The sequence below is a fragment of the Macrotis lagotis genome, chromosome 5 (assembly GCF_037893015.1).
Source record: "Macrotis lagotis isolate mMagLag1 chromosome 5, bilby.v1.9.chrom.fasta, whole genome shotgun sequence".
Taxonomy (NCBI): Eukaryota; Metazoa; Chordata; class Mammalia; order Peramelemorphia; family Peramelidae; genus Macrotis; species Macrotis lagotis.
In genome coordinates this window covers 44,712,489-44,738,955 of record NC_133662.1, presented here as the reverse complement: position 1 = coordinate 44,738,955, position 26,467 = coordinate 44,712,489, and the positions used below count along the sequence as shown (strand labels likewise).

At 32.5% G+C, this 26,467-nt stretch overlaps 1 protein-coding gene across 1 annotated transcript in view; it reads left to right on the top strand.

Moving 5' to 3' along the window:
• KHDRBS2 (KH RNA binding domain containing, signal transduction associated 2) overlaps positions 1-26,467 on the top strand; it is a 943,011-nt gene that overhangs the window by 147,796 nt on the left and 768,748 nt on the right. The window lies entirely within an intron of this gene.

Below are 26,467 nucleotides of genomic sequence, written 5' to 3'. Positions count from 1 at the left end.
CTTTTTACGGCAATGGCAAACTTGTCCATTCAGTCCTTAGTATATTTTTTTTTGGTAAGGCAATATATTATCGTATGATATTTGGTTCACCATTAGCCTTGATTATGCCTTTCCCATCTCATTTGTGCTTTTAGTAGTAGTAGCTGTATATTACAGTGCATGGAAAAAAGCTTAGCAAATGAAAAAATAGATGGTGATCCAGTGATTCATGTCAATATTTTCTTCCAGATAAATGAAAATAAAGTCTAGAACTTCCAATCACATATCATATATATGCTACATGTACTGCACATAAGGTGTTTCTATATATTTATATATTTCTTTTTAGGTACCATATTTACATATGTGTTTGACATGGAGTAGGTAATACATAAATGATAAATACTGATATTATTGATATCTGTAAATTTTATCTTATATAATTTATATTATTAATATATATCATTATTATATAGCTATAACATGAAATTTCCTATTAAAGTGAAATAAAAGACAAAACTTTCTATACTTTGTTAATGTTTAGGCTATAGTGATATGTTAAAGTTGATGATATAGTCTAGACTGAAAAAAATGATTCTGATTATTTAGAACTTGAATAACAAAATACTGTTTTCCTAATCCAAATGTATCACTTTTGTTTGATGATTTACACATATTGAATTTTTAATTTGTGGAATTATATCCATTTTCTATCTTCAGAAAAGTTTTATAATTATCATATCTCAAACAATAGAGTGTTTCCAATATAATAATATCTTTTCTTAGGATAGAATAATAAATGTTATTGTGATTAAGAATTTTATTATTACATATATGTAAATTTTAATTTCCTTATAAATTTAATGTTAGTTTCCTACCTGCTAACCTCAGATAATATAATTCTTGGAGAATGCCCTGGAAACATTAATTAATGAGGTTGTACCCCTTATTTCTAAAATGCGGTGATAAATTCAGAGCTCAACTTATTCTTCAACTACACAGTTGTATGTTTTCTTAGGCTATCTTTTTAAACTGCCCTTAAAGGTTGACAATCTATATGCAAAATAAAACTGTGATTTATTGTCTTTAACTTGGAAAGATAAGAAAGGTTTTTAAAGTCTTGATTATTTTTCAAGTTACAATATGGTTGGTTTTCAATTGAGTGCAGGATAAAAATTTTTATTGGATATCTCAAAATGTGAGTTGAAACAAAGTTAAATAATGTCTCTTCAAAGTCAAGATAGAAAAAAATATTATCTTGTATTTACCTTCCAAATGGAAAGAAAGCCAACCAAAGTATAATAGCACTTCAACAGCTTTATCAAGCTCACTGTTTCTTACTACTTAAAAACTCTTGATATACTTAGCAGCACCATTTCATTGAATGTGTAGAATTCACCCTAGAGATAATTTAGGCCATAACACTTGTTCTAGAGGAGAGCTGTGTGTGTGCTATAATAGTGAATTAGCTTTCAAAGAAGTTACATTTTATTAGTTTTTTTTTTAAACAATGGGTCTAAGGATCTCAATCATGTTTATTAGTTATTCTTATTGAATTTAGATTTTTCAATCCCCTTAAAAAACACATACACAAAAAAAGTGTTTCTTATTCTTATAACTCCAATTTTTGATTGGACTGGTCATAAATAAACATAGGGGTAATACAGTTATTATTTTATTTTGTAACTTGCCAGGTGCAGGGATATGAAAGAACTATTTCATAATAATCTATCAAGTGACCCCATACCTGAGATGACTGAACAGGCTTATATTTGAAATATAGACTGTATATCTGCTTTTCTTTAGTTGAAAAATCATTTTCAGTTCATAGCATACATCCTCTGGTTTTAGAAGTTTTCTATAGAAAAGCAGACCATGGTGAATATTTTCCCTTTCTTGTCTTTCTGAAATTTTTCTTCCTTAGTACAAATATGGTACTCAATCACAAGTCCATTGATTGAAAAAATAATTTATTCTAAAGTGTTATTTATTACTGCCAAGTTGATCTGGTATAAAGAAGAATACACTGAGTTAAAATCACTTGAGGCCTATCTGTGAATCTGCAGTTGACAATGTTCGTATATATTCTATGAGTGCATGCATATTATGTACATATATGTATATATATATATATAGATGTAGAGATATCTATAGTTATAGACATAGATGAATCACCCAACATGGTGCAATATATAAAGATGACTCATGAAACTTTCCATAAGAACTTATAGAAGAAAGATTTTTGCCTTTTTTAAGTATTCTTCAGTAAAAGACACAAGAGGTCTACCACCTGCATATCTACTCTCTATAAAAGACCTCTTCTTTAATGTCTTATTTGTAAGTTTTTTGACCTCTTCCACTTAAAACTGTTTAATTAGGCAGAGATGGATAATAAGCTGTCACGATTCAGTAAGGTTATTTGAAAAGATAGCAGGTCATAAATTCATCAAATGACTCATTACATAAGGATAAAATCTGTATAAATTTGAGCTTGATGGAATGATGAGGGATGAGCCTAAATCCTTTTAGGTATATACTTATATGGCATGACATACAACATGGAATAAATGCATTCGAGGGTTGGTATTTTTGTTTTTATGTGAATTTATTCTTTCAGTAATTTTTCTTAAAGTTTGTGCACTGTCTCCATCATTATAATATGATATTCTTGAAGACGGGAACTATTTTTGCCTTTCTTTGCATCTTTAGCCCTCATTACCTGGCCATGTAATAGAAACTTTATGAATGACTGTTGACTTTGGCTGAATCAACAAACTTGTAATAAGCAGTATTGTGTTTCTTGCATTGTGATAAATTATCAAAACAAACTCTGCCCTCAAGTAATTTATATTTTAATGTAGATGATAGATAGATATTCTAGGTAGTTGTAGATAGATATTCTAATGTAGATAGATTTCTTTAATAGACATTAAGAATAGATAAATTTAAGGAAAGAATAATCAGAAGAAGAGAAGGGATTAGCTAGGTGGCAGCAGAAGATTGAGCACTGGCCCTGAAGTAAGGACTAGAGCTCTAATCCAGTCTCAGACATTTAATACTTACTTAGCTGTATGCCTTTGTGCAAGTCATTTAACGCCATTGCCTTGCTCCCCAAAAAAGTACTGGATTTCTTTTGTGAATTTTCAAATCTCTTTTAGCAATCTCAAATATTTTCCTGAAACAAAGAAAAATATTCATTATTACTATTAACAAAAATGATGATTTACTTCTGGCTAAGAGTAATGGAAAACTAGAAGAAATAATATTACTCAGAGGGAAGTAAGAAGATGCACATGGTAGTTATAGACTGCAACACATAACAAGTTTTTAACAAGAGTTGAAGCAAAAGTTGTCAGTAAAAACATTTGATCGAAAATGAAAGATGGAATAGGAAGAAAGAGCATGGAGAGACGACAGAAAGAGAAAGGAGAGAAGCAGGATGCTATGAAAAGAAAGAGAAAAAATCTGAGAGGGGGGGAGGCAGAGATAGAGACAGAGAGAAAGAGAGAAAAAGCAAGAATGAAGTGAGAAAAACTACTGAAATGACTCTTGTAGTCAATTTAAGGAAAAATATACATTGAGATCAAAATGCATTGAGTATTTTTATATTGAAAAGAATATAGATATATGATATGAATGCTTACTAGAATATAGATATGAATGCTTACTTTCAACTGATTTCTTCTTTTCATTTTCCTGATTAAGTTCTAAGTACATCTATTTTTTATTGTCACATATTTGTCTTTACAATTTGTTCCCTCCTCCCCATTACATCTGTCGCATTTTCTTTTTCCATATATAATATATATATATATATATGTATATACACACATACATATATATATATGAAATATCCTTCCTTTATTCTCTTCTTTTGCCTGTTAACACATTACAGTTAGTTTATTTTAATTAATAGTGCATTAATAGTGCATAACCATCATGTTAAAATAAGAAAAAAAGTGTGATCTTAAGATACAGTGGAATGTGCATTATTTTGCTGTTAGATTAGATGACAAAGCATAGTGTTTACTTTGCAAGGACATTATAGTTGTTCTAAAGGAATACAATACTTGTCAGTGTTACCAAACTCAGTACTAATCACAATATTTCCAAATCACAGAAAATAAGAAATTTAAAATGAAATTTCTTATTGTATCATTTTTAAATATTTAATTTATTTGTTTTTCCAACCACATACAACGATAGTCTTTACCAATTATTTTTGTAAAGTTTTGTGTTCCCCATTTTTTCCTCCTCCCTCCCTTTCATTCCCCCTCCTCTGATAGAATGCAATCTGATATAGGCTCTACATAGTTATTCATATTGAACATAGAATCAAATTCAAACAGAAGAAAAGAGAAAAAACCATGATATAATACATAATAAAACTTTCAAAAATTCATTTAAACTCCACATTCTTTGTCTGGATATGGATGGTATTTTCTATCATATATCTTAGAATTGTCTTTGATTATTGTACCATTGAAATGAAAAAGTCCATGGTTCATCAGGACCTCATGTTGTTAGTATGTATAATGTTCTTCTGGTTCTTCTCATTTCACTCAGCATAAGCTCATGTAAGTCTTTCCAGGCTTTTCTGAAATGCCATCTCTCATGATTTCTTATAGAACACTAGTCTTCCATTATGTACATATACCACAATTTCTTCAGTCATTAACCAACTGATAAGTATTCTCTCAATTTCCAATTCTTTGCCACTACAATAAGAGTTGCTAGGAATATTTTTTTAACCTTTTTTAAGGGTCTCTTCAAGATATAGAACCATTAGTGGTATTGCTGAATCAAAGGTTATGCAAAAGTTTTATTGCCCTTTGGACATAATTCCAAATTGTTCTCCAAAAAGTTCCCCAATTCACAATTCCAACAACTATCTATTAGTGTCCCAGTTTTCCTGCATTCCCTCCTACATTGGACAATTTCCTTTGCAGTCATATTAGCCAATTTGATAGGTATGAAGTGGTACATCAGAGATGTTTTAATTTGCATTTCTCTAATCAATAATGATTTAGACCAATTTTTCACAGGTGTATAAATAGCTTTAATTTCTTTGTCTGAAAACTGTTGTCCAAATTTGCTGTCCATTTATCAATTATGGAATTATTCGTTGTTGTTTTTAGTAATTTTAACTAAGTTCTCTATGTATTTTAGAAATGAGTTCTTTGTCAGAAACTTTAGTTGTAAAATTTGTTTCACAACCTTTTAATCTTGGTTGTAATCTTGGTTGTAGTGGTTTTCTTTGTGCAAAAACTTTTTTTCATTTAATGTAATCAAGATTATTCACTTTGTTTTTTTATAATGTTTTCTATCACTTCTTTGGTTGTAAATGACTCCCCTTTCTGACAATAAACTATTCCTTGTTCTCCAACCTCTAATATTACCTTTTATGTCTAAATCTTACACTCATTTAGACCTTATCTTGGTATGGGTTGTGAGATGTTCATCTATGTCATGTCTGCCATACTATCTTCCAGTTTTCCCAGAGGTTTTAATCAAAGAATGAGGTTTTTTTTTTAACCAGAAGCTAGAAACTTCAGTAGATTACTATAGTCATTTATTACTGTCTCTTTTGCACCTAGTCTATTCCACTGATCCAACATTCTATTCCATGGCCACTATAAGACTGTTTTGATCACTGATTATAATGAAATTTTAGATCTGGAATGGCTAGTGATCCTTTCTTTGCATTGTTTTTTGTTAAGAATTTAATTACCATTTTTTCTGGTTCACTAACATAACTTTTTGGGGAGTTGATTGGTAAATCAACGAATAAGTAATTTAATTTAGGTAGAAATGTTATTTTTCTTATATCAGCTCAGCCTATTCATGAGCAATTGGCATTGCCCAGTTATTTAGATCTGATTTGTGTGAAAAGTGTTTCATAGTTGTTTTCAATTAGTTTCTAAGTCTACTTTGCCAGGAAGACTCCTAGTATTTTGTGTAGACTGCAGTTATTTTAAGTGGGATTTTTCTTTCTATCACTTCTTGCTGTATATTTTTAATAATATACAGAAATGCTGAAGATTTATGTGAGTTTATTTTTATATCCTACAACTTTGCTAAAGTTGCTAATTTATCTCCAATAGATTTTTTTAGATGAGTTTTATTTTAGGTTTTTGCAAGGCTAATGGGGTTAAGTGGCTTGCCCAAGGCCACACAGCTAGGTAATTATTAAGTGTCTGAGACTGGATTTGAACCCAGGTACTCCTGACCCAGATACTCCAAGGCCAGTGCTTTATCCACTACACCACCTAGCTGCCCCTAGATGATTTTCTAATGTTTTCTAAGAAAACTATCCTATCATCTGCAAAGAGTGATTTTGTTTCTTTGTTACCAATTTTAATCCCTTCAATTTTGTTCATCTCTTATTGCAAAATCTAACATCTCTTATACAAAACTGAGTAATAGTGGTGATAAAGGTATCCTTGTTTCATCTATGATCTTACTGGAAAAGCTTCTATCTTATTCCCATTACATATAATGTTTATAGATGGTTTTAGATAGATGCTCCTTATCATTTTAAGAAGCATTCTATTTATTCCTGTTTTCCAGTGTTTTTAACAGAAATGGGTGCTGTATTTTGTCAAGATTTTTCAGCATCTATTGAGATAATCAAATGGCTTCTAATAGGTTTATTATTGATAGGGTCAATATTCAAATCATATTCCTAATATTGGACCAAGCTTGCATTCCTGGTATAAATCTATCTTGATCATAATGTATTATCCTAATGATAATTTGCTGAATCATTTGTGATTATTTTATTTTATTTTTGATATTTTTATTTTTCCATATACATGTTATGAAAGTTTTTCAGCATCCATCTATATGTTTATACATATTTTTAATTTACATAATTTCATTCCACCCTCCCTTCTCACCCCTTCTACTCAGTGGTGAACAGTAAGGTGAATATTGTACATAGACATTTGTGTTAAATAGGTTTACACATTACTCATTTTTGGTAAAAAAAAATAGGACTAAGGAAAAGAAATACATATGAGAAATGTTTTGAAAAGTAAATGCAAGAGCAGCTAGGTGGTGCAGTGGACAGAGCACCAGCCCTGAAGTCAGGAGGACCTAAGTTCACATATGACCTCAGACACTTAATAATTACCTAGCTATGTGACCTTGTCCAAATAGCTTAACCCCATTTCCTTGCAAAACAATTTTTTTTTAAAAAAAAAAGGGATAGCAGTGTTCATCAGATTCTGAAGAGTTTTATTTTTTAATTTTGTTTTTTGTTTTTCTGCCTCTGGATAGGGATAGCATTGCCCATAGCCAGTCTAATATAGTTATCCTAGTTCTCTGAACTGCTGAGCTCAGCTGCTTTCATCAAAGTTATTACTCCCACAATGTTGTTCTTTATGTCTACATTTTTCTCTTGGCTCTACTCCCTTCACTAAGCATCAGATCCTGTAAGTCATTCCATGTTTCTCTAGAAGAATCTGATCTTTTATGGTTTCTTATTGAACAATAATATTCCTTAATATTCTTCTACCATAACTTGTTTAGACATTCTCCAATTGATGGACATTCCCTCAATTTCCAATTGTTTGACACTACAAAAGTGCTGCTATGAAGATTGTGGAACCTGTGGTACTTTTCCCATGTTTTTATGACTTCTTCTGGATATAAGCCTAGAATTGTAATTGTTGGGTCAAATAGAATTAATACTTTTATTGCTTTTGGGGCATGGTTCCATATTGCTCTCCAGAATAGTTGGATCGATTCACAATTCCACTGGCAATGCATCAATGTCCCAATCCTACTACAACCTCTCCAACATTGTTCATTTTCCCTTTTTCCCATCTTGGTCAATCTGAGAGGTGTGAGGTGATACCTCATTGTTTTAATTTACATTCTCTAATCAATAATGATTTGGATCATTTTTTCATATAATTATATTATATATATATATATATATATATATATATATATATATCTTTAATTTATTCATTTGAAAACTGTTTATTCTTATCCTTGGACCATTTATTATTTGGGGACCAACTTATAACCTTATAAATTTCATGCCATTCTGTAAATATTCTTGAAATGAGAACTTTAGCAGAAATCGTAGTTGTGAAGATTGTTTCCCATATTTCTGCTTTCCTTCTATTTTAGCAGGATTTACTTTATTAGTGCAAAGACTTTTTTAATTTAATCAGGAAAAAAAATAAAAATCCCTCAATAAACTCCCTAAGCAAAAAATCTCGAGAGTTAGATGAATTTACAAGTGAATTCTATCAAATAATTAGAGTAATTAATTTAAATTCTATATAAGCTTTTAGAAAATAAAACAGGTGAAAAAGGAATTCTGCTAAATTATTTTTATGGCATCAACATTGAACTGATATATAAACAAGGAAGAGTCAAAAGAGACAAAGACCTCCCATAATGACTATTGATTAAATATTTTAAATAAAATTTTACCAAGTTAGCAAAAAGATAACACACTATGATTGGGTGGGATTTATAACAGGTATGGAGGGATGGTTCAAAACTAGGAAAACAATCAGATTAATTAATCATGGCAACAACAAAATTACAATAAATCATCTAATAATCTCAGTAGATACTAAAAAATCTTTTGACATAAAGTAGTACTTGTTCCTGTTGAATACACTACATAGCATAAGAATAAATGAAATTTTCCTTAATATGATAAGCAGTATCTATCTGAAACCATAAAAAAGAATTATATATATATATATATATATGTATATATATATATATATATATACATATATATATATATATGGAATTGAACTAGAAGCATTCCCTAGAAAATCAAAGATGACACAAGGATCCCATTTATCCCACTATTATTCAGTATTGTATTACAAATGTTAGTTTTAGCAATTAAGAGAAGAAAAAAATTGAAGAAATTAGAATAGATAATGAGAAAGCCAATCTCTCACTCTTAGTAGATGATTGATAGTATACTTTAAGAACCCTGGAAAATTAACTTAAAAGATTATCTTCATAGAGATCACAGTTGAACTTGTAGAAACTGATAATATCACCAAGAGAAAACATAATATATAGAGAGAATAAAAGTACTGATACTTAAAAGATGTAATATTAATGATGACTCAGAAAAGTAGTTGAGAAGGAACAATTAGATATGTAGAAGGAAAGCAAAAAATAAGGGTGATATCACAAAAGTTCCAGGAGAAGAAAATATTCATGAAGTAGAGTACTCAATAGTAACAAAGTCTATAAAGAGGTCAAATGTAGGAGAACTGAGAAAAGGTCATTAAATTTGATAATTACAAGGTAATTGGCAACTTTGGAGAGAGCAGTTTCATAAGCAATAAGTCAAACTCATTGGAAATTATGCTAAATTTCAACAATCTATTTTTCTGCTAAAGCAATAATAAAATAATTACCATTTTATAAACATTGATTTGATTTAGAATTTTTCACTGTATTAGGAGTCAGAATTCTATACATTAATTCTGTGTTACATAATTTTATAGAGAGTTTTTCTGAGAGTGCACTTAGCCCATAATATACCAGGAAGATAGTGGTGGTGGTAGTAGTGATGATTCTTGTTTTAAAAAAACATATACTTAATGGTCATTCATATAATTTTCTTCTGTCTTCTAGTAGAGGACAGGTCATTTTGTTATTTGATAGAACTCTAAGATCTGGGTGCTATACTGAATTTTTATGACAAGTAATACTTCCTTGGGGATATGTTCATTTTGACAGCAGGTATAGTAATATTTCCTTGTTTTCTTTGCTGGTGATAAAATAATCCTTTAAATTTGACATTTGTTTTGTTTCATTGGTAATGCTAAATTATAGAGATATTAATTTAGAGGAAAAAGTGAACTTAGAGGATATCAAAGCAAGTTCCTTCATTTTGCAGATAAGGAAACTGACTTGCCTAGGCTAACCCAGCTACTATCTGATAGAGAATTCCAATTTATAACTTTCTTCAACAATATAACCAAATCAAAATATTTCTTTCCTAAGTCTATTACTTCTGATTTGTTAGAATCATAAAGAAAGGAGCAAGTATTATAAAATGCCTAAATATGTTTAGCATAATATTTACTGCATTATTAATATTATCTCATTTGATCCTTACAACAACTTTAAGAGGTAGTTTTTATTCTTTTTCAAGATGACCAAATGTTTCAAAGAAGAGCAAAATACTGGATTCAGTCCATTTTTCTAGAGAGAAATAATGAAAGCCTAAAAATGAAAGATTGCAGTGAAATTTGAGAGGAAAGAATAAATATGAGAGGACTGAGAAGGAACAATCAATAAGGTTGGCAATTAATTGAATGCTGGGGGTGAAGGACAGAAAAGAGTCAAAGATATTTACAACATTATGAACCTTTGAGACTAGGAAGATGAGGGGTGACATTAAAACAAATGGAGATGGAAACTGAGGGGATGCCCATGAATTGGGGAATGGTTAAAAAGGTTATGGTTTATGAACATTATGGAATATTATTGTTCTGTAAAAAGCCATAAATGGTCAGACTCTTGAAAAACATGGAATGAGCTACAGGATCTGATGTTGCCCAAAGGGAGTCGAAACAAGCAAACTATGTACACATTAGCAACAACATCATGAGATGATCAACCATGATGGAAGCAGCTCCTCTCAGCAGTACAGAGAACAAGGACAACCTCCTACAACAGCTATAGATAATGCTATCCCCATCCACAGGAAGAAAAACAAAATAAAAAAATCCTTCAGGGTCTGATAAATGCTTTATAAAAAAATATCTCTTACGTATCTTTTTTCCCTTAATCTTAATTCTTCATACTAAAGATGACTAATCTGTAAACATGCTTACACAAATATGTATGTACAATATTAACCTGACTGTTCACCACTGAGGGGAAAGGGGTGGGAAAGGGAGGATGAAAGGATATTTTGTAATTTAAAAATATGCATGTTCATATGAATGAATGTTGAAAAACTTTCATAACTTGTATTTGTAAAAATAAAATATCAACAAAAACAATTAGAGAAATTGGCAGGTGAGAAGACTGTAGCATATGATGAATATGTTTTTTAAGGTAATGAATTTAGAAATCATAAGAAATGGGCAAAATCCCACATGTTCAAAATATTCATAGCAGCTCTTTTTGAAGTGGCAAAGAATTGGAAATTGAGGGAAGTCCATCAATTGGGGAATGGTTAAAAGTTATGGCATGTGAATATTATGAAATACTCTTGTTTAATAAGAAACTATAAATGGTCAGGCTCAGGAGAAACACAGAATGAATTACAGGATATGATGCTGAGTGAAGGGAGCAGAACCAAAAGAACACTGTACACATCATCAACACTGTGAGATGATCAGTCTTGGTGGATGCAGTTGCTTTCAGCAGTTTAGAGAGCTAGGACAACCCTATTAGACCAGCTATCCCCATTCAGAGGAAGAAAAACAAAACAAAATAAAACACAAATCCTTCATAATCTGAGCACCACATTCACTTTTAAAAAAAAATCTTTTATTTCTTTCTCTTAATCCTAATTCTTCATACCAAAAATGATTAATCTGTAAACATGATTAACACAAATGTTTATATACAATATTAACCTGACTGTTCAACTGCTGAGGGGAGGATGTAGCAAGAAAGGGTAGAAGGAAATTTTCCTACTTAAAAATATACATAAGCATATTGGACGAATGTTGAAAAACTTTCATAACATGTATTTGGAAAAATAAAATATCAACAAAAATAACGAAATGTATTTGAAATGTAAGTGAGATGCATATAAGGTATGAATGATATAGCAGAAAAGCAAGATGGGGATGCTAGAGAAAGATGATGGGTGAAGTTAAAAATGTATAGTTATTCAATGTAAAGACTAATAGACTGCCTTCTGTGAGGGGGGGAGGGAAGCAAGAATGGGGGGGGTGAATGTAAAACTCAAAATAAATAAAAACCTTTTTTTAAAAAAAAATTGTGGGGTGGTTAGGTGGTGCAGTGGATAGAGCACTGGCCCTGGAGTCAGGAGTGCCTGAGTTCAATTCCGGCCTCAGACATTTAATAATTACCTAGCTGTGTGGCCTTAGGCAAGCCACTTAAACCCATTTGCCTTGCAAACATCAAAAACAAAAAAAAATTGATAGTTATCTACAAAACTGATCATTAAACTCATTGGAATTTATGAGATCTTCAAAAAAGTGTATAGAGATGGTAGAAAAAAGAGGCCATGAAGAGAAATTTAGGGGGACTATCCTTTATTTTATGTTTTTAAGAAAGATTTTATTGATGATAAATTATTATTATTGGCCATAAATCGCTTTGCTTTCCATAGATCTGACAGGTAAAGTACTCCTTGATCATTAGTTTGATTATAATGTTGTTTTTTAGGTCTAAATCCTGTATCCATTTTGATCTTATCTTTGTATAGGGTGTAAAGTGTTGATCAAATCTATGTTTTTCCAAACTAACTTCCAATTTTTCCAACAGTTTTTACTGAAAAGAGAGGTTTTTATCCCAATAGCTGGACTCTTTGGGTTTTTCAAACAGCAGATTACTATAATCATTTCCTGCTATTGCACCTAGTCTATTCCATTTATACACCACTCTATTTCTTAGCCAATATCAGATAATTTTGATGACTGATGCTTTATAATATAATTTTAGATTTGGTAAGGCTAAACTACCTTTTTTGAACTTTTTTCATTGATTCCCTGTAAATTCCTGACATTTTATTTCTCCATATGAATTTACTTACAACTTTTTCTAACTCATTAGAGTAATGATTTGGAATTTTGATTGGTAGGGCACTAAACAGGTAGTTTAGTTTCAGTAGAATTTCCATTTTTATTATATTAGCTTGACCTATCCATGAGCAGTTGATGTTTCTCCAATTATTTAAATCTGATTTTCTTTGTGTGAGAAGTGTTTTGTAATTGTTTTCAAAAAGGTTTTGAGTATTATTTGGCAGATAGCCTCCCAGGTATTTTATATTGTCTGAGGTTACTTTGAATGGGATTTCTCTTTCTAGCTCTTCCTGCTGCATCTTGCTAATCATATATAAAACGTTGAGGATTTTTGATGGTTTATTTAATATCCTGCCACTTTGCTAAAGTTGCCAATTATTTTTAGTAGTTTCTTAGGAAAATTTTTTGGGATTCTCTAAGTATACCAACATATTAACTGCAAAGAGTGAGAGTTTTGTCTCTTCTTTCTCAAATCTAATTCCTTCAATTTCTTTTTCTTCTCTTTTTGTTGAAGCTAACATTTCTAATAAAATATGGAATAATAGTGGTGATAATGGGCATCAAGCCTATCCCCTTTGCATATAATGCTTGCTGATGGTTTCAAATAGATACTGCTTTTTATTCTAAGGAACAATCCATTTATTCCTATGCTATCTAATGTTTTCATTTGGAATGGGTGCTGTATTTTTTCAAAAGCTTTTTCAGGATCTATTGATATAATCATGATTTCTGATAGGTTTGTTATTGATATAATTAAGTATACTAACAGTTTTCCTAATATTGAACAAACCCTGCATTCCTGGGATAAATCCTACTTGGTCATAATATATTATCCCAGTGATAACTTATTGTAATCATTTTGCTAATATTTTATTTAAGATTTTTGCATCTATATTCATCACGGGGATAGATCTATAATTTTCTTTCTCTGTTTTAACTCTTCCTGGTTTAGGTATCAACACTATATTGGTGTCATAGAAAGAGCTAGGCAATTCCATCTTCACCTATTTTTCCAAAGAGTTTATATAGAATTGGAACTAATTGATCCTTCCATGTTTGATAGAATTCACTTGTGAATCCATCTGGTCCTGGAGATTTTTTCTTAGGGAGTTCAATAATGGCCTGTTGAATTTATTTTTCTGAGATAGGGTTATTCAGACATTAAATTTCCTCTTCATTTAACCTGGGCAACTTATATTTTTGCAAATATTTGTACATTTCATTTAGATTGTCAAATTTATTGTCAGGGCATTGGGTGAAATAATTCCAAAGTAGTACTTTAATTTCCTCCTCATTGGTGGTGAGTTCACCATTTTCATTTATGATACTAGCAATTTGGTTTTCTTCTTTTTTTAATCAAATTGACCAGAGGTTTATTAATTTTCTTGGGATTTCTTCATAAAACCAACTCTTGGTTTTATTTCTTAGTTCAATAGCTTTCTTGCTTTAGATTTTATTAATTTCTCCTTCAATTTTTAGAATTTTTAATTTGTACTTAATTGGCATTTTTAACTTGCTCTTTCTCTAATTTTTAGTTGAATATTTAGTTTATTGATTTCCTCTTTCTCCAATTTATTCATGTAAGCATTTGGAGATATAAGATATCCCCTAATAGCCACCTTGTTTGTTGTTGCATTATTGTTATTGTCTAGGGTGAAATAATTAATTCTTCCTATAATTTGTTGTTTAATCCACTAATTTTTTAAAATGAGGTTATTTAGTTTCCAACTAGTTTTGGGTCTATATCTCCCTGGCCTAATATTCCATATGATTTTCATTGCATTATGGTCTGAGATATATGTATTCACTATTTCTGCCTTTCTGCAACTAATCATTAGGTTTTTATGCCTACCACATGGTCAATTTTTGGAAGCACCCATATACTGCAGGGAAAAAAAAGTATAGTCCTTTATATCCCCATCCAATTCTGTCCATAAGTCTATCATATCTAGGTATTCTAACAATCTATTTACCTCCTTAACTTCCTGCCTGTTTATTTTATGATTAAATTAATCTACATCTGAACATGGGAGGTTGAGGTCTCCCACTAGTAGAGTTTTGCTATCTCTGCCTTCCTGTAGTTCTTTCCACTTCTCCTTTAAACATTTGGATTCTATCCCATTGGGTGCATACATATTTTGTATTGAAATTACTTTATTATCTATGGTACCTTTTAGGAGGATATAGTTTCCTTCCTTATTTCTTTTAAGGCTATCTATTTTTACAGTTGCTGTGTTTGAGATAAGGATTGCTACCCCTTCTTGTTTCACTTCAGCTGTAGCAAAATATATTTTGCTCCAACCTTTTACCTTTACTCTGTATGTACCTCTCTGCTTCAAATGAGTTTCTTGTAAGCAGCATATTGTTGGATTCTGGTTTTTAATCCACTCTGCTATTCACATGTTTTAAGGGAGAGTTTATTCCATTCACATTCAAAGTTATAATTAATAACTCTTTATTTCCCTTCATGCTATCTTTCCTCTGTTTGCATTTTCCCCATTTTTCACTTTATCCATTTTCCCCAGCATTTTGTTTCTGAATATCACCACCTTAAGTGTGTTTGCCCTTGTATGTCAAGACCCCTCTACTTTTTTATGTTTCTCTTTTCCCCTTCTTCCTTCCCTTCCTTCTGTTATTTACCCTTTTTTCCTCCCCCTCCCTGCCCCCCCTCCAATTTTCCACTGTTAATACTTGAAAGGTAAGATAAGCTTCTTAACTTAACTGAGTGTTTATGTGTAAGTTAACTTTAAGCCAAGTCTTATGAGAGGAAGAGTCAGGTGATTTTCACCTCCTTCCTTCTTTCCTTCTATTACAGTAGGTCTTTTATACCTCTTAATTCAATGAGATTTACCCCATTCAATCTCCTCTGTCCTACTGTATCCTTAGAGGCTTTAGTAACTCCAAGTAGGCTGGGTAGTAGGTTGTGTTGGTTGCTTTCTCTGAAGTGTTTAAGGAGGCATTGCCTTTAAATCATTCTATCTGAGTCATAGAAAAGTCATGAGTGTCCATCACTTCTGGCTAAGTATATTCTCTCTAAAAGAGTTACAATTCTCAAGAGTTATTAGAATTTTTCTCCCAGGTAGGGATATAGCCAGTTTCATCTTATTGCATAGTAGTCTCCTAAGTCATGGTCCATGACTTCTGGCTAAGTATATTCTCTCTAATAGAGTTACAGTTCTTAAGAGTAATGAGAATCTTTCTATTGGTGGAGATATAGCCATTTTCATCATATTGGATTGCAGAGTTTTTTCCCTTACTACCTCTTTTTTTAACCTTTTCATTTGTCTCTTAAGCCTCCTATTTGATATCCAAAATTTCTATTTAACTCTAGTCTTTTCATCAGGAAAATTTGGAAAATCTCCCATTTCATTAAATGTCCATCTTTTCCCCTGGAAGAGAAGGCTCAGCTTTGCTGGGTTGTGAATTCTTGGCTTAATTCCAAGCTCCCTTACTCTTCAATATCTCATTCCAAGCCTTTCAATCCCTTAATGTTGATATAGCCAGGTTCTGCATAATCCTTACTGTGGCTCCTTGGTATCCTTGTTTCTTTCTGACTGCTTGCAGGATCCTCTCTTTTATCTGATAGTTCTGGAATTTGGTCACAACATTCCTTGATATTTTCATTTTATCATCTCTTTTCAGAGGGAATCAATGTCTTCTTTCAATAACTATTTTGCCCTCTAGTTCCATGATATCAGGGTAGTTTTCCATAACTAAATCTTGTAATAATAAGTCTCAGAGCGTTCTTTCTTGATCTATTCTTGTGGTCAATGATTTTGCTGATGAGGTATTTTACATTTTCTTCCATTTTTTTTATTTTTTTGGTTTTGTTAAACAGACTCTTGCTGTCACATGAAGCCATTAGTTTCCATAGACTCCTTTCTTTTTTTTTGAGAAGAGTTTTCTTCATTTACCTTTTGCAATTCCTTTTCCAATTGGTTAATTCTATTTTTGTAAGAATTTTCCATTTGACATATTGAGGTGTTGAGAGAATTATTTTCTTTTTACATTTGTCCAATTGTATTTTCCAAGGATTTGTTTCATTTTTCAGAGTGTTAATTTTTCTCTTCCAAATTTTTCAATTGATTTTTTAACTCCTTCCTGATTTCTTCAAGGAAGACTTTCTGTGCTAGAGACCCGATCATATTCTCCTCAGAGGTTCTAGGCCTCTCTGAGTTAAGGTCTTTTCCTTCCAGGAATTTTTCTATAGACCCTCTTTTCTGCTGGCCTTTCTGTATTTTCCTAAGACCTTGTGCTGGGCAGGGGCTTGTTCACAGAGGTTTGGTGTTGTGATCACTAGAGGCTTTACTCACTGGGTTTAGTAACTCCTAGTAGGCTGGCTAATTAGGCTGTGTTGGTTGCTTTCTCTGAAGTGTCTGTGACCTTGATTTTAGGCCTTCTCCCTTGGTCCAGAGGGGATGATTGAAGCTGCTGAAAACTTTTATCTTTGAACAATGTAGGGTTTTGCCCTAGGGCAAGGTAATTCACAGCTGAGGGAACTCTGCTACTCACACCTGAGCCTGGGGCAGGAGTGGGCTATAATTGTGTTTTTTCTGGTAAGAGGCTTCTGGAGATCCTCCAGACCTGGAGGATCCTCCTACCCTGGAACTCACCCTCTAACCTTGCTGCCAAGCTCCAGACCATCAGTGCCATAACCAATGCCTCTGATCCCCAGTTGGCCCATGCACCTGCTGTTGATCAAGCCAGTCCCACTCTCAGACTCTCAGTCTCTCCCCCAGTCCTGTGCTCCTGGCAGAATTAGTCCTCTGTACCTGGACTCATACCCAGACTCAAACAGGATCCTGGAAGACAAACCTTGGGGTAGATGTTCTTCTTCTAGCTTCTCTTGCTGGGTTTTATCTATTGAATTTCTGTTAAGAGGTTTGTTTCATATTATATATGAGGGAAGATCAGGAGACTTTAATACAGTGCCTGTCTTCTCTTCACCATCTTGACTGAAAGTCTCCCTCTTGGATGGAAGTCTCCCTATCCTTTTTGATATAATTTAAATCTAGCTTTAAATTCATTTTTTTCCTTGATTCAATCTTTAGGAGAAAGAGCAATATATTAGTATATTTGTAGCTTAAATAATCAGGAGAACACCTGATGTACTATACTGGGGTACCTTCCATGAAGCTGCATAATTCTAATTGGTTACTTTCTGAGAGATCTGTGCATTTCTGAGATGATTTAGGAAGTACTGATTGGTCCTCAGTAAATACATTCATATTTTATTGAACATATTTACTGGTAATAAATTTGAAGTCATAAAACTATGCTTAAAATTACTGGCAATAAAGAAGTAAAGGGATAGAATCTTGTTGCAAAGAACCAGACAGCTAGGTAGTGCAGTATAAAGAGCACCAGACCTGCAGTCTGAAGAGCTTACTCCTCCTTACTAACCTAAAAACGTGGAGGACAAATAATTCTCACTCTTTTGGGGGGATTCTTTTTTTTTATGATTTTGGTTCCTTGGACTTGAGAAATTAATTCTGATATAGGAAGCATTTGGAGTGTGCATATGCAAATTAAGTGGTTGCTTTACTGATCTAGGAAATATGTAAGTTGTGTAAAGTTATGTGATTAGTATATCTTCCTCTTGGTGCTCATGTTACCCCTCTTAAGAGATGCTTAGTGACCACAAACATAAATTTTAGGCAATTTACCTGGGGGGAATTTCCTTTTTGGTTTGAACTAATTGCTCTCCTGTTTCCTTGTCTTGAAGTTCTGCTTTTACTATATAACACATCAACTAACAACCTACTTAAGAGTGAGGTAATTTTTCTCCTTCCTCCAAGTGTCAGTGGAAGAATGACAGTGTATAATGTAACCTCATGGTCTTATCTGGTCACTTGTCTGTTTTTACCCTTTTTTTTTCCATTTCTCAGCACATATTAGAGAGTAGCAAACCAAAGAATTAGATTTGAGGTTAACTCTTTGTTGGTCATCCTGATTTTAAGACTTCTGAGCTCCTGAACTAGATCAATGATCAAACTCTTTGAAAATTACATATCAAATTGTTCATGCAGGAAAATAGTACTATTGTTATTCTATAACATTTAACATTGTTCCATGAAGCTCAAACTAAGTAGAAGCCCTGTATCCTATAAGTTTCTTGGATAATGCAGGTCTTAGGTGAATGTTAACTGTCCTTCAGTTGCATAGAGTTTTCTTTATTTCCACATGAAAGTAAGGTGTTTAATGTGATTTTTTGTGATGTTATTTTTTCAAAACTCTTTTGATCTTACAGAAGACATACAAATATTAAACATTTTCTTTAGAGTGAAATAAAGATTGGATGGTCTATACTAAGTTCATATATTGTATTTTGTGTACATTTTTATGAGAATGGAAGCTTCCTAGTAAAGTTGGAGTAAACTTTAGACCCCTACCAGACCCAAATTTTGTTTTAGAAATTTCATTGGAGTTTTATTCCAGAGTGGGGACAGAGTCATAGGGAGATCTTTATCCACCTCAGAGAGCACTCAGAATGACTAGGTCCTTGCGATATCTAAGGCAGTGTTTTAATCTGCACTATGAATAACATAACTCCTTGAGAACTGGAAAGCATTTGAGAGTTTATTCATCCAACTTTTCTCAACAGAACTTGATTAAATTCCTTCACACTTCTTGGTTTTCATGATGAATTCACAATTAGTAGAGTCTAAAACTTGTCTGTTAAAATAAAATCAATATTGTTGCTTAATTCATATAATAATAGCAACATTTTCTACAGTGTTTTAACATTTGTCAAGTGCTTTATTTATTTTATTTGATTTAAAAAACACTGCAATAATGTAAGATAGTAATTATTTTCATTTTTACAGAAGTCAAGACTTTGAGGTTTTAATCTTCCCAGAGTCAAACAACCTTCCTGACTCCAAGAGCAAATAACCTTAAGCAAATTGTGCCTACAAGTTGTTTCTTTAAATTTTATACATAACCACTAAATTCTCATAATTGTCTGTAAAAATATGTAGGTTTCATTTTGAACTTGATCCTGTTTTGCATTGATAACAAAATGGTTCAAGAATCTATATGCTTTTATTTATCACAACAGTTCAAAGCTGAAGACAAGTTAGGGTTGATGTAGAGAATTATCAATGTAACAGAAACAAAATCTGTAATCTTTTAATGCTGTTAAAATCTGGGAATTTTGGTAAGGGTATGGAAAGTCCTTTGCTCTTCAGATGTAAATTGACTCCTATTGTTTAATTGTTTTATGTAAAATTTGTATCATTTCTTCTCCTTTCTAACCCCAAGTCTTCAAACCTCCACCTGCTTTCAGTCAAGTAAGTGGGGAGGGATTTCCCTTTTTTGCCCTCAATGACCAGATAAGTGACAAGGTTATAAAACCTGAGGTGGACCTTTATGCGGGGCTGCCTACCCCCCACCCAATCAGCTCTCTTTCCTATAGTCTTTCTTTATTTCCCTCTCACTGTCTCTGTCTCAGCTTCTGTCTACCAAGCAACCATACCTATTCTTTTTTTATTATATCTGACTTAAGTGCCTGTTGACACTTTGGGAGGAAGCTTTTTAACCTGTTTACTTTGCTATATTTCATAATAAAATCCTGAGCAGTATTAACACTCAAGAGAGAATGTGCCAATTCATTTGTCTGTCAGTGCCCCCCCCCTGTCAATTTCTATGCTTATCTGGTTACCTCAAATCCCTTCAACAACAGAATTATAATCATTTTATAGAGGAAGAAAGAAATTAGTTAACAAAGTAAGAAATTATTTGCAAAGAAAAAATATGAATAAATAACAGAGCAGATATTTGAAGCCAGATCTTCTGACTCATTTCAATTAATTGATCTTTCAAAGAACCATAAATGAAGAACTGGAAGGATTTTTGGAACACATCATCTCCTTGTTTAGCTAATTGAAGTTTAGGGAGGCAATAATACTTATCTTTTTTTTTTTTTAGGTTACTTAGCTTTTTTTCTTTAAGGTTTTTGCAAGGCAAATGGGGTTAAGTGGTTTGCCCAAGGCCACACAGCTAGATAATTATTAAGTGTCTGAGGCTATATTTGAACTCAGGTACTCCTGAATCCAGGGTTGGTGCTCTATCCACTGTACCACCTAGCTGCCCCAATAATACTTATCTTAAAGGCACATATTTGAATTCATGTTCCCTAAATCTAAATCTATAATATTTTCTATTGTTCCACACTGTCTCTTCATGCTGTATATTTTATTCACCCTTTTTTATTCATTTGTATTTTGTTCCTATAACATTATGGAATTTTGTGTCAGTTGCACAAAAGTTCATAAGAGGCATGTTTTGTTATAATATGGATAACTGAATAAAAATGAAAATTCTTTCTAATTAGTCAATATTTTTTACCAGTGTTCCTCAAAACTGTGGTCTTTATTTTATAAGTAGAAGTTATATTCTTTACTCAATGCTCAGCATAAATGTCTCTAAATATGATCAACAATGTGTCATTAAAAGAAACAATACAGTAATTATAAGTCTATTTAATCATTTAAATGGTAGAACAATTTCCTAACTCTAATAAAATATGTATAAACTTACAATATACTTTGATTAAGCAACAAAGCCCCATTGTCCTCTAAAGTATACATATATCACATAAAAAAACTGTTTTATCATAAATTTGAATTAAAAGTAATATACTAGCCATAATAAATATTAAACATTTAATTAACAGAAATTTTGCTTGCTGCCTTGCAATTTGGAAGAACTTTGGGGAAATTATATATATGGTCTGGTATTTAAAAGAGAAAAGCTTTCTAGGGAGGTTTAAATTGATGCTTTCTTTTTCCCATAGGAAACTTCCTGATTAGAAACAGAGATTAAAAACCAAGAACATCCAATTTCACTAACCTGATGCTTATACTCCAGTATTTTTGTTAACTTTTCTTTCTCTTGATGGAGAGATTGATATCACCATTTAAGATTGAGAGTTAATGTGAGTTGGTTAATGAATTCACATTTAGTCCTGAAGTTAAAATAGCTCAGAATTTCTATTAAAAGTATGCAAAGTTCACAAATTAAAAATTTTCCCCTGGAGAGACAATAAGTTGCTGGAGGACAGGGGTGATTAAGCTATGTGTAAATGTAAGTCTAGGTGAGGTACCTGAGGAAATGAGAGAAAGAAAAGCAGCCATAAAGACCCACCAAGATGGGAGTTTAGGTCAGACTTTTATAGCTTTGCCTACTTCTGTGAAGAATTTGAGCAAAGGGAGAAATCATACCCCCCCCCCCCCCATTGAATGAAAGACTGGAATCTGGAGGAGGGGAATGAGGTTGATCTTATCTTGGTGAATTTATATTTAACAATCAACTTTGAACAACAGGAGTAAATTTACTTCTGCTTAGGGCCTATGCAGCCTAGGGAGCCTTCAGACAGGCACAGATAATATTTTAAACTAAACATATCTCTCCTACAAACAATTTTTTTTCCTTCTACATACAAATATTTCTCCTTCTGTCTTTCTGTCTTTCTTTTTTCCTTTCCAAATTACATGAAAAGATAGTTTTCAACATTCATTCTTTTGTAATCTTTTGTTCCACAGTTTTCTACCATGCTCTCTTCCCACTTCCCTCCCTATGGCCACAAACAATCCTATATAGATTGTAGATGTAAAATCATGCTTAATATATTTCCACATTAGTCAAGCTATGAAAGAGCATCTGGAATTCAAGGAGGAAAAAACATGCAAAAGAAATAAAGAAGCTTTAAAAGTGGAAGTATGTATTCTGTATGTAGTATGTATGTATTCTGCATTCAGAATCCATAGTTGTTTTCTCTAGATGTGGATGGCATTTTCCCTTTACATAGCTCTCTGGATTGTTCTTGATCAGGAAACTGCTGAGAGGAGTTGCATCCATCTCTCAGTGTTGATGGTAGTGTCTTTAATGTTCTATTGGTTCTACTCACATCACTTAGCATCAGTTCATGCAAGTCTTTCCATGCTTTTCTGATATCAAGCTGTTCATGATTTCTTACAGTATCTCACACTTTTAAGAAAGAAGTAGGAACAGCGCAAACATTCATCTCAAGTTGGCTAACAGTCCCAACATCTTCTTCTTCCATGACAGGTGGGGGGGACAGATACAGTGGAATGAGTCCTCAACATAGAATTTACAGATTGATGTTTGAATCTGCTTCCATCACCAACTAGCTGTGTGACCATAAGCAAATGGCTTATGGTTTCTGATTCTCAGTTCCTCTCTTTGAAAAATACTCATGAGGTTGCTGAAAACATCCAATGAGACAATGGATATGAAAGCCCTTTGTAAACCATAATGTAGCTGCTGACTACCTGAGTTTGGGTTATGCCTATGAGAAATAATTATTCAGACTTGGGAAAGCAAGGGTGGAAATAAAACAAAAACTTATTAAAAAGCTTACAATCCATAGGAAGGGCTAGGGATAGGGAGATATATAAATAGAGAGAGAGATAAAAGAACAGCCAAGTAGCATTGGCTGGGCCAAAGGTTGGTACAGAAGATTGACCCTGAGCCAGGGTCCAACCCAGATTTTTATGTCTTGCCTCTCATCCAGAGGGCGAAGGGTGAACTCCCTTCCCCTATACTGGACCCTGAATTAGATAGAAGGTAAAGCCTAAGGATATCTGGATACAAATTTTACATTCAAGGGTCTCTATCCAATCAGATTTCAAGATTACAATTTTTTCTGTTACAATCATAATTGTCTAGTTCAAGTCAATCTACATCTCCATGCAAATTCTTTCTGTTACATCCGCAATTCTTTTCATCTTTCCTTTGCAACAATAAGACATAAGTATTAATGAGCTTGGGAGAGAGATTGTAAGGCACTGTAACAAAATTAGAGGGACTATTATTATTTCTACCTGAAACTTTAATGGTGAAGTAGAGTATAAATTCAACACAGAAAGTGCTTAGAAGAGAAGACAAGGAGGCAGTTTCAGCCTAAGGATGAATTACCTGCTGGAAGATATGCAAAAGTGAAGTGGGTACATCGTACTCTATAATATTCATATACCATAGCTTGTTCAGCCATTCTCCAGTTGATGGGTATCACTTCAATTTTCAATTCTTTGCCACTACAAAAATAGTTGTTATAAATATTTTTACACATGTGGGTACTTTCCAGTATTTTATGACCTCTTTAGAACAGAGATCTAGTAGTGGTATTGCTGGATGAAAGGGTATGCAAAGCTTTATTGGCCTCTGGGCATAATTCGAAAGTGCTCTCCAGAATGGTTTAATCAGCTCACAACTCCACCAACAATACATTTTTATCATCTGGTAGGTATGAGAGATATCTCAGAGTTGTTTCAGTTTACATTTTTCTAATTGATAATGATTTGGAACATGTTTTCAACTTATGATAATTTTAATTTCCTCATCTGAAAATTGACTATTCATATTCCTTGACTAATAATCAATTGGAGAATCTGACTCAATTCTCTAAATATTTTCCAGAAGACAAATTTTATTTTCCAGCTAGTAAAGTTCACTTTTAAAATTATTTTTTGCTTCAGTTAATTTTTTACTTCTTTTTATTCATTCATTCATTCATTTGTCCATTCATTGATTTATTTTCATCCATTTGCACATGTATGTTTTTAAGTTACAAAATTTCCTTCCACCCTCCTTTCCTGTCCCCTTCCCTCAGTGAGTCAGGCTAGCAGTTCATATATACATACATATATAAATATATATATATATATAAATATATAATATATGCATATACATATATACATATGTATATATGTATGTATATGTATGATCATGTTAAATATTAGTCATTTTGATATGAGGAATAAGGATTAAGGGAAAGAGATACAAAAAGATATAATTTTTTCTAAAGTATTCATCAGATTCTGAAGGGTTGATTTTTCTTTTTTATTTTGGATTTGTTTTGTTCTGTTTTATTTTTCTCCTTCTGGATGACGATAGCAAGATAGCATTTTCCATAACTGATCTAATATGGTTCTTTTCAGTTAATTTTGCATAATTCTTCCTAACTCTCATCTCTTTTCTCCATTTTTCATCTTCTCTCTTTTAGTTTTTAAAATAGTTTTTGAGTTCTTTCAAGAGGTCTTCATGGATTTGAAACCCTTGGAGACTTCACATGTAGGCATTTTATCACTGCTTTCCTCTTTTGAGATACTATTTTTATCATCCCTATCAGAATAGTAGCCGCCAATTGTTTTTAAAAGTTTTTTACTCATTTTGATAGGTGAGTTCTGCTTCTGAAATACAGGGTGGATAGACATTTTTTGCCCAGGATCAGGGTTTTAGACCATGCTTCCTGCTCTGCCATTTCTAGTGTTCCTGTTTTTTTTTGGGGGGGGGGTTCCCCCCCTGCACTAGGGTAGTTTAATACTTCACAAGCATTCCAGGGCTCAAAATCTTGTTCTCCAAGTTGGATTTGAAACCTCACTAATGGTGGAGCTGCATGAGGAATTAAGCTACACTATGGTTAAAAATCTCTCATTGTTTTCCCAGTTCTTCTGCCTACACAGGACTATAGTCCACTTTTACTCATGAGACAGACCTTTCCCTGAAATTTCTTTAAGATATCTCAAAGAAAAGTTGTTTAGCCTTTTTTTTGGGGTGATTTAGGATCTCTTTAGAGGCTTCATTCAAAGTTATTTTTGAAAACACTCCAGGAGTTTCCTAGTTTCACTTTGTCATTAATTTTGGTTAATTTTTATTTTGGGAGAGAAGGGTATCTTGAATAACCGATTTATTTATCTTCTTCTCAATTCCTACCTCTACTACTAAAAGAATAAAGTTGATCTTAAAGCTGTAATAAATCTTAAAATGGTAACTTGATGAGGGTGCCTGAAAAGCAAAGAGATTTTACTGCACCTTTTTTTTTTTATAATAATTGATTGCTTTGTGGGGATGATGAAGACTTGACTATATGGTTAAAGTCTTGACCAATGATCTCATACAAAGACTTTTTCTACCCTCCAATCCTTCATCCCATCACCTGAAGTATCAAATGCATAACTTATTTTCATTCATATACACTTATCTCAAACAATGCAAACCAAGTAAATTATAACCATAGAAAGCATACAAATTAGAAGCAAAAAAAAAAAAAAAACATGTTTACTAGGGAGCATCAAATAAGTAGTGTTATTTGAAGACAAAACAAAGGTCAAAACGATAATATCCAAACTGATTTCACTCTTTTCATTTATTTTGACATTACAATTTATGTATTTTTATTGTGCTTTTTGTTCTGAATTGAATTTAAAATTCTCTCCCTCCCTTCCATCCCCTTGTACAATAACTGAAAAGGCAAGCAATATATTATTTAAACATGTGAAATCTTGCAAAGCAAATCTTTGCAAATTTTCAAGACAAATTTCCATGCTAGCCATATCAGAGAAAAGGTAAGAAAAAGTATTAGAGGGATGCATTTGAAATGTCTACTTCAATTAGCACTCAGAATTGAGCGATTCTCTCTCCAGATGAATAAGAGATTTTCACCATGAGTCCTTGGAAATTGACTTGAATCATTGAATTGATCAAAGTAGCAGTCATTCAGAGTTTTGTCCCAGTTCTGTTCACTTTACTTTGCAATAGTTCATATAGCTTTTGCCATGTTTTTTTTTCTGAATCTACCCCCTCATCATTTCTTTTAGAAAAATAGTGTTCCAGTAGAATCATATGCCACAACATATTCATCCATTCTCCAATAAATGAGCATCTTTCCTTCTAATTCTTTGCCACCATAGAAAGAGCTACTATATATACATATATATGTGTGTGTGTATGTATTT